Below are 10,666 nucleotides of genomic sequence, written 5' to 3'. Positions count from 1 at the left end.
ATATATTCAGGAAAAAACGCATACGCCCTTTTTGGCCAAGTGCATCATTGTGGACGTTCTGCCTCATTTCCTATGCTTTACATGCAATTCCAGTCTACCTCCTGAAATCAGTTTTCTGCAATTCTGCCCCGCTTTCAAGTCCTCTTGGCAGCCTTACTTCAATATATTTTTGGACGATAGCTGTCATTTATAACTCTGCAGGTCTGTGAATGATAGTGCCCCTGAGCTCCTTTCTTCAACTCGCTTTCTTGTGAGCTGGCCGCAACACCGCAGGATTTCTTAAGGCCCCAGTGTGGTTACGGCATGGCACGCTGAGCCTTTGGTTAATTCCTCTTCCTGGTGGGAAATGAGAGTTAAATTTGCCCGTCCAGACACCTCCAGCTAGTCTCTCATTGGTTCTCCCTATTCCTGTTCATTTTCCGCAGAAATTGCAAACTGGGCCAAACAAGAGGTTAAAGGCACTGACTCTCCAAGTGGGGAGAGTGTTAGTAAACAGTCTGGAATGTTGCACCCGAGTACCAGGGGACGAAAACTGAGACACCTTTGAACACGTTTCCCGATCACACGGTGGATGATACTCTGGGTTCCACATGCATGTTTTAGCTGAAGGAAGAATCCCTTAAACCTGGAGAGTTGAGATCCATGGAATGGGTACCATGCAATATGACATCAAAGGGTCTGCATTTGCTCACCGAACCTCACCAATCCTATCACTGCTGCGTTTATGCCGCTGTACACACGCTTGATTCTCTTTCGGAGCATATAAATCCATAGGTTTTAAGATTCTTACTAGTCAGGTATATTCTTAGGAGTTTAATATGGGGTGTAGAGTCCACTTCGTTGAGCAAGGAGTAGCTCTTGTCTATTACATATTTGGCTTATGGAACGGTATCTGTGCTAATTTCAATCTCTGTTTTTATGCAGCACCCCAACTCACCTTTCCCCTTAAGCAAGCATAAGTTGGTTTTCTACATTTGAGACCCTGTTCTGTTTTGTAATTCAGTTCCTGTGTAGCCAAGTTTACATTCCATGTAGTAGTGATATCTTATGATGTTTCTTTTTCTCTGTGACTTATTTCACTTAGAATCATCGTACCTGAATCCACTCATTATGCTGCTACGGGCCTCATGACATAGATTTCATTGCTGAGTGATATTGCATTGTACGTAAGTACCACAAATTCTTTATCCATTTTTCGCTTTCTGCGATATTGAACTTGTACCGTAAACGAGGTTCATGTAAACAGAGCCGTCCCAAACTTTGGGGTGGCTGTGTCTTTTTGATTTTAATTTCCCTAAGCTATAGGACCATAAGTGGAAGTGCCCTAGGCTCTGTTGCTTTGTTTTTTGGATGTTTCAGGAAACACCATACACTTCTCCAGAGTGGCTGTTGGCAATTTACATCCCGCCCATCAGCATAACAAGGCTCCCAGTTCTCCATGGCCTGTCCTGCCTTTCTGGATTTTACACTTTTTTCAGATGGCCCTTTTGACCGGGGGGCAGTGAGACTTCATTGTAGTGCAGATTTCCTTTGCAAGCTTGCTTGGTTGGCCAAAAAGTGCGTATGCGTTTTTTCCTCAATATATTCAGGAAAAAACGCATACGCACTTTTTGGCCAAATGCATCATTGTGGACGTTCTGCCTCTTTTCCTGTGGTTTACATGCAAATCCAGTCTACCTCCTGAAATCAGTTTCCTGCAATTCTGCCCCGCTTTCAAGTCCTCTTGGCAGCCTTACTTCAATATATTTTTGGACGATAGCTGTCATTTTTAACTCTGCAGGTTTGTGAATGACAGTGCCCCTGAGCTCCTTTCTTCAACTCGCTTTCTTGTGAGCTGGCCGCAACACCGCAGGATTGCTTCAGGCTCCAGTATGGTTCCGGCATGGCACGCTGAGCCTTTGGTTAATTCCTCTTCCTGGTGGGAAATGAGAGTTAAATTTGCCCGTCCAGACACCTCCAGCTAGTCTCTTATTGGTTCTCCCTATTCCTGTTCATTTTCCGCAGAAATTGCAAACTGGGCCAAACAGGAGGTTAAAGGCACTGAGTCTCCAAGTGGGGAGAGTGTTAGTAAAGCATCTGGAATGTTGCATCCGAGTACCACGGGACGAAAACTGAGACACCTTTGAACACGTTTCCCAATCACATGGTGTATCATACTCTGGGTTCCTCATGCATGTTTTAGCTGAAGGAAGAATCCCTTAAACCTGGAGAGTTGAGACCCATGCAAAGGGTACCATGAAATATGACTTCAAAGGGTCTGCATTTGCTCACCGATCCTCACCAATCCTATCACTGCTGCGTTTATGCCGCTGTACACACTCTTGATTCTCTTTCGGAGACATATAAATCCATAGGTTTTAAGATTCTTACTAGTCAGGTATATTCTTAGGCGTTTAATATGGGGTGTTGAGTCCACTTCGTTGAGCAAGGTGTAGCTCTTTTCTATTACATATTTGGCTTATGGAACGGTATCTGTGCTAATTTCAATCTCTGGTTTTATGCAGCACCCCAACTCACCTTTCCCCTTAAGCAAGCATAAGTTGGTTTTCTACATTTGAGACCCTGTTCTGTTTTGTAATTCAGTTCCTGTGTAGCCAAGTTTACATTCCGTGTAGTAGTGATATCTTATGATGTTTCTTTTTCTCTGTGACTTATTTCACTTAGAATCATCGTACCTGAATCCACTCATTATGCTGCTACGGGCCTGATGACATAGATTTCATTGCTGAGTGATATTGCATTGTAGGTAAGTACCACAACTTCTTTATCCATTTTTCGCATTCTGCGATATTGAACTTGTACCGTAAACGAGGTTCTTGTAAACAGAACCGTCCCAAACTTTGGGGTGGCTGTGTCTTTTTGATTTTAATTTCCCTAAGCTATAGGACCATAAGTGGAAGTGCCCTAGGCTCTGTTGCTTTGTTTTTTGGATGTTTCAGGAAACACCATACACTTCTCCAGAGTGGTTGTTGGGAATTTACATCCCGCCCATCAGCATAAGAAGGCTCCCAGTTCTCCATGGCCTGTCCTGCCTTTCTGGATTTTACACTTTTTTCAGATGGCCCTTTTGACCGGGGGGCAGTGAGACTTCATTGTAGTGCAGATTTCCTTTGCAAGCTTGCTTGGTTGGCCAAAAAGGGCGTATGCATTTTTTCCTGAATATATTCAGGAAAAAACGCATACGCCCTTTTTGGCCAAGTGCATCATTGTGGACGTTCTGCCTCTTTTCCTATGCTTAACATGCAATTCCAGTCTACCTCCTGAAATTGGTTTCCTGCAATTCTGCCCCGCTTTCAAGTCCTCTTGGCAGCCTTACTTCAATATATTTTTTGACGATAGCTGTCATTTATAACTCTGCAGGTTTTTGAATGACAGTGCCCCTGAGCTCCTTTCTTCAACTCGCTTTCTTGTGAGCTGGCCGCAACACCGCAGGATTTCTTAAGGCCCCAGTGTGGTTACGGCATGGCACGCTGAGCCTTTGTTTAATTCCTCTTCCTGGTGGGAAATGAGAGTTAAATTTGCCCGTCCAGACACCTCCAGCTAGTCTCTTATTGGTTCTCCCTATTCCTGTTTATTTTCCGCAGAAATTGCAATCTGGGCCAAACAGGAGGTTAAAGGCAATGACTCTCCAAGTGGGGAGAGTCTTAGTAAAGCGTCTGGAATGTTGCATCCGAGTACCAGGGGACGAAAACTGAGACACCTTTGAACACGTTTCCCAATCACATGGTGTATCATACTCTGGGTTCCACATGCATGTTTTAGCTGAAGGAAGAATCCCTTAAACCTGGAGAGTTGAGACCCATGCAAAGGGTACCATGAAATATGACTTCAAAGGGTCTGCATTTGCTCACCGATAATCACCAATCCTATCACTGCTGCGTTTATGCCGCTGTACACACTCTTGATTCTCTTTCGGAGACATATAAATCCATAGGTTTTAAGATTCTTACTAGTCAGGTATATTCGTAGGCGTTTAATATGGGGTGTTGAGTCCACTTCATTGAGCAAGGGGTAGCTCTTGTCTATTACATATTTGGCTTATTGAATTGTATCTGTGCTTATTTCAATCTCTGGTTTTATGCAGCACCCCAACTCACATTTCCCCTTAAGCAAGCATAAGTTGGTTTTCTACATTTGAGACCCTGTTCTGTTTTGTAATTCAGATCCTGTGTAGCCAAGTTTACATTCCGTGTAGTAGTGATATCTTATGATGTTTCTTTTTCTGTGTGACTTATTTCACTTAGAATCATCGTACCTGAATCCACTCATTATGCTTCTACGGGCCTGATGACATAGATTTCATTGCTGAGTGATATTGCATTGTACGTAAGTACCACAACTTCTTTATCCATTTTTCGCTTTCTGCGATATTAAACTTGTACCGTATACGAGGTTCTTGTAAACAGAGCTGTCCCAAACTTTGGGGTGGCTGTGTCTTTTTTATTTTAATTTCCCTAAGCTATAGGACCATAAGTGGAAGTGCCCTAGGCTCTGTTGCTTTGTTTTTTAGATGTTTCAGGAAACACCATACACTTCTCCAGAGTGGCTGTTGGCAATTTACATCCCGCCCATCAGCATAACAAGGCTCCCAGTTCTCCATGGCCTGTCCTGCCTTTCTGGATTTTACACTTTTTTCAGATGGCCCTTTTGACCGGGGGGCAGTGAGACTTCATTTTAGTGCAGATTTACTTTGTAAGCTTGCTTGGTTGACCAAAAAGGGCGTATGCGTTTTTTCCTGAATATATTCAGGAAAAAACGCATACGCCCTTTTTGGCCAAGAGCATCATTGTGGACGTTCTGCCTCTTTTCCTATGCTTTACATGCAATTCCAGTCTACCTCCTGAAATCGGTTTCCTGCAATTCTGCCCCGCTTTCAAGTCCTCTTGGCAGCCTTACTTCAATATATTTTTGGACGATAGCTGTCATTTATAACTCTGCATGTCTGTGAATGACAGTGCCCCTGAGCTCCTTTCTTCAACTCGCTTTCTTGTGAGCTGGCCGCAATACCGTAGGATTGCTTCAGGCCCTAGTGTGGTTCCGGCACAGCACGCTGAGCCTTTGGTTAATTCCTCTTCCTGGTGGGCAATGAGAGTTAAATTTGCCCGTCCAGACACCTCCAGCTAGTCTCTCATTGGTTCTCCCTATTCCTGTTCATTTTCCGCAGAAATTGCAAACTGGGACAAACAGGAGGTTAAAGGCACTGACTCTCCAAGTGGGGAGAGTGTTAGTAAAGCCTCTGGAATGTTGTACCCGAGTACCAGGGGACGAAAACAGAGACACATTTGAACACGTTTCCCAATCACACGGTGGATCATACTCTGGGTTCCACATGCATGTTTTAGCTGAAGGAAGAATCCCTTAAACCTGGAGAGTTGAGACCCATGGAATGGGTACCATGCAATATGACTTCAAAGGGTCTGCATTTGCTCACCGAACCTCACCAATCCTATCACTGCCGCATTTATGCCGCTATACACACGCTGGATTCTCTTTCGGAGCATATAAATCCATAGGTTTTAAGATTCTTACTAGTCAGGTATATTCTTAGGCGTTTAATATGGGGTGTTGAGTCCACTTCGTTGAGCAAGGAGTAGCTCTTGTCTATGACATATTTGGCTTATGGAACGGTATCTGTGCTAATTTCAATCTCTGGTTTTATGCAGCCCCCCAACTCACGTTTCCCCTTAAGCAAGCATAAGTTGGTTTTCTACATTTGAGACCCTGTTCTGTTTTGTAATTCAGTTCCTGTGTAGCCAAGTTTACAATCCGTGTAGTAGTGATATCTTATGATGTTTCTTTTTCTGTGTGACTTATTTCACTTAGAATCATTGTACCTGAATCCACTCATTATGCTGCTACGGGCCTGATGACATAGATTTCATTGCTGAGTGATATTGCATTGTACGTAAGTACCACAAGTTCTTTATCCATTTTTCGCTTTCTGTGATATTGAATTTGTACCGTAAACGAGGTTCTTGTAAACAGAGCCGTCCCAACCTTTGGGGTGGCTGTGTGTTTTAGATTTTAATTTCCCTAAGCTATAGGACCATAAGTGGAAGTGCCCTAGGCTCTGTTGCCTTGTTTTTTAGATGTTTCAGGAAACACCATACACTTCTCCAGAGTGGCTGTTGGCAATTTACATCCCGCCCATGAGCATAACAAGGCTCCCAGTTCTCCATGGCCTGTCCTGCCTTTCTGGATTTTACACTTTTTTCAGATGGCCCTTTTGACCGGGGGGCAGTGAGACTTCATTGTAGTGCAGATTCCCTTTGCAAGCTTGCTTGCTTGGCCAAAAAGTGTGTAGGCTTTTTTTCCTGAATATATTCAGGAAAAAACGCATACGCCCTTTTTGGCCAAGTGCATCATTGTTGACGTTCTGCCTCTTTTCCTATGCTTTACATGCAATTCCAGTCTACCTCCTGAAATCGGTTTCCTGCAATTCTGCCCCGCTTTCAAGTCCTCTTGGCAGCCTTACTTCAATATATTTTTGGACGATAGCTGTCATTTATAACTCTGCATGTCTGTGAATGACAGTGCCCCTGAGCTCCTTTCTTCAACTCGCTTTCTTGTGAGCTGGCCGCAATACCGTAGGATTGCTTCAGGCCCTAGTGTGGTTCCGGCACAGCACGCTGAGCCTTTGGTTAATTCCTCTTCCTGGTGGGTAATGAGAGTTAAATTTGCCCGTCCAGACACCTCCAGCTAGTCTCTCATTGGTTCTCCCTATTCCTGTTCATTTTCCGCAGAAATTGCAAACTGGGCCAAACAGGAGGTTAAAGGCACTGACTCTCCAAGTGGGGAGAGTGTTAGTAAAGCGTCTGGAATGTTGCACCCGAGTACCAGGGGACGAAAACTGAGACACATTTGAACACGTTTCCGATCACATGGTGGATCATACTCTGGGTTACACATGCATGTTTTAGCTGAAGGAAGAATCCCTTAAACCTGGAGAGTTGAGACCTATGGAATGGGTACCATGCAATATGACTTCAAAGGGTCTGCATTTGATCACCGATCCTCACCAATCCTATCACCGCTGCATTTATGCCGCTGTACACACGCTTGATTCTCTTGCAGAGACATATAAATCCATAGGTTTTAAGATTCTTACTAGTCAGGTATATTCTTAGGCGTTTAATATGAGGTGTTGAGTCCACTTCGTTGAGCAAGGAGAAGCCCTTGTCTATTACATATTTGGCTTATGGAACGGTATCTGTGCTAATTTCAATCTCTGGTTTTATGCAGCACCCCAACTCACCTTTCCCCTTAAGGAAGCATAAGTTGGTTTTCTACATTTGAGACCCTGTTCTGTTTTGTAATTCAGTTCCTGTGTAGCCAAGTTTACATTCCGTGTAGTAGTGATATCTTATGATGTTTCTTTTTCTGTGTGACTTATTTCACTTAGAATCATCGTACCTGAATCCACTCATTATGCTGCTACGGGCCTGATGACATAGATTTCATTGCTGAGTGATATTGCATTGTACGTAAGTACCACAACTTCTTTATCCATTTTTCCCTTTCTGTGATATTGAACTTGTACCGTAAACGAGGTTCTTGTAAACAGAGCCGTCCCAAACTTTGGGGTGGCTGTGTCTTTTTGATTTTAATTTCCCTAAGCTATAGGACCATAAGTGGAAGTGCCCTAGGCTCTGTTGCTTTGTTTTTTAGATGTTTCAGGAAACACCATACACTTCTCCAGAGTGGCTGTTGGCAATTTACATCCCACTCATCAGCATAACAAGGCTCCCAGTTCTCCATGGCCTGTCCTGCCTTTCTGGATTTTACATTTTTTTCAGATGGCCCATTTGACCTGGGCACAGTGAGACCTTATTGTAGTGCAGATTTCGTTTTCAAGCTTGATTGGTTGGCCAAAAAGGGCATATGCATGTTTTCCTGAATATATTCAGGAAAAAACGCGTATGCCCTTTTTGGCCAAGTCCATCATTGTGGACGTTCTGCCTCTTTTCCTATGCTTTACATGCAATTCCAGTCTACCTCCTGAAATCGGTTTCCTGAAATTCTGCCCCGCTTTCAAGTCCTCTTGGCAGCCTTACTTCAATATATTTTTGGACGATAGCTGTCATTTATAACTCTGCAGGTTTGAAAATGACAGTGCCCCTGAGCTCCTTTCTTCAACTCGCTTTCTTGTGAGCTGGCCGCAACACCGCAGGATTGCTTCAGGCCCTAGTGTGGTTTCGGCATGGCCCGCTGAGGCTTTGGTTAATTCCTCTTCCTGGTGGGAAATGAGAGTTAAATTTGCCCGTTCAGACATCTCCAGCTAGTCTCTCATTGGTTCTCCCTATTCCTGTTCATTTTCCGCAGAAATTGCAAACTGGGACAAACAGGAGGTTAAAGGCACTGACTCTCCAAGTGGGGAGAGTGTTAGTAAAGCGTCTGGAATGTTGCACCCGAGTACCAGGACACGAAAACTGAGACACATTTGAACACGTTTCCTGATCACACGGTGGATCATACTCTGGGTTCCACATGCATGTTTTAGCTGAAGGAAGAATCCCTTAAACCTGGAGAGTTGAGACCCATGGAATGGGTACCATGCAATATAACTTCAAAGGGTCTGCATTTGCTCACCGAACCTCACCAATCCTATCAGGGCTGCATTTATGCCGCTGTACACACGCTTGATTCTCTTTCGGAGCATATAAATCCATAGGTTTTAAGATTGTTACTAGTCAGGTATATTCTTAGGCGTTTAATATGGGGTGTTGAGTCCACTTCGTTGAGCAAGGAGTAGCTCTTGTCTATGACATATTTGGCTTATGGAACGGTATCTGTGCTAATTTCAATCTCTGGTTTTATGCAGCCCCCCAACTCAAGTTTCCCCTTAAGCAAGCATAAGTTGGTTTTCTACATTTGAGACCCTGTTCTGTTTTGTAATTCAGTTCCTGTGTAGCCAAGTTTACATTCCGTGTAGTAGTGATATCTTATGATGTTTCTTTTTCTGTGTGACTTATTTCACTTAGAATCATCGTACCTGAATCCACTCATTATGCTGCTACGGGCCTGATGACATAGATTTCATTGCTGAGTGATATTGCATTGTACGTAAGTACCACAAGTTCTTTATCCATTTTTCACTTTCTGTGATATTGAATTTGTACCGTAAACGAGGTTCTTGTAAACAGAGCCGTCCCAAACTTTGGGGTGGCTGTGTGTTTTAGATTTTAATTTCCCTAAGCTATAGGACCATAAGTGGAAGTGCCCTAGGCTCTGATGCCTTGTTTTTTAGATGTTTCAGGAAACACCATACACTTCTCCAGAGTGGCTGTTGGCAATTTACATCCCGCCCATCAGCATAACAAGGCTCCCAGTTCTCCATGGCCTGTCCTGCCTTTCTGGATTTTACACTTTTTTCAGATGGCCGTTTTGACCGGGGAGCAGTGACACTCCATTGTAGTGCAGACTTCCTTTGCACGCTTGCTTGGTTGGCCAAAAAGGGCGTATGCGTTTTTTCCTGAATATATTCAGGAAAAAACGCATACGCACTTTTTGGCCGAGTGCATCATTGTGGACGTTCTGCCTCTTTTCCTATGCTTTACATGCAATTCCAGTCTACCTCCTGAAATCAGTTTCCTGCAATTCTGCCCCGCTTTCAAGTCCTCTTGGCAGCCTTACTTCAATATATTTTTGGACGATAGCTGTCATTTATAACTCTGCAGGTTTGTGAATGACAGTGCCCCTGAGCTCCTTTCTTCAACTCGCTTTCTTGTGAGCTGGCCGCAACACCGCAGGATTGCTTCAGGCCCTAGTGTGGTTCTGGCATTGCACATTGAGCCTTTGGTTAATTCCTCTTCCTGGTGGGAAATGAGAGTTAAATTTGCCCATCGAGACACCTCCAGCTAGTCTCTCATTGGTTCCCTCTATTCCTGTTCATTTTCCACAGAAATTGCAAACTGTGCCAAACAGGAGGTTAAAGACACTGACTCTCCAAGAGGGGAGAGTGTTAGTAAAGCATCTGGAATGTTGCACCCGAGTACCAGGGGACGAAAACTGGCACATTTGAACACGTTTTCTGATCACACGGTGGATGATACTCTGGGTTCCACATGCATGTTTTAGCTGAAGGAAGAATCCCTTAAACCTGGAGAGTTGAGATCCATGGAATGGGTACCATGCAATATGACTTCAAAGGGTCTGCATTTGCTCACCGAACCTCACCAATCCTATCACTGCACTGTTTATGTCGCTGTACACACGCTTGATTCTCTTTCGGAGACATATAAATCGATAGGTTTTAAGATTCTTACTAGTCAGTTATATTCCTAGGCGTTTAATATGGGGTGTTGAGTCCACTTCATTGAACATGGAGTAGCTCTTGTCTATTACATATTTGGCTTATGGAACGGTATCTGTGCTTATTTCAATCTCTGGTTTTATGCAGCACCCCAACTCACCTTTCCCCTTAAGCAAGCATAAGTTGGTTTTCTACATTTGAGACCCTGTTCTGTTTTGTAATTCAGTTCCTGTGTAGCCAAGTTTACATTCCGTGTAGTAGTGATATCTTATGATGTTTCTTTTTCTCTGTGACTTATTTCACTTAGAATCATCGTACCTGAATCCACTCATTATGCTGCTACGGGCCTGATGACATAGATTTCATTGCTGAGTGATATTGCATTGTACGTAAGTACCACAACTTCTTTATCCA

The sequence above is a fragment of the Pseudorca crassidens genome, chromosome 4 (assembly GCF_039906515.1).
Source record: "Pseudorca crassidens isolate mPseCra1 chromosome 4, mPseCra1.hap1, whole genome shotgun sequence".
NCBI lineage: Eukaryota > Metazoa > Chordata > Mammalia > Artiodactyla > Delphinidae > Pseudorca > Pseudorca crassidens.
Note: the sequence above shows the minus strand (reverse complement) of the source record.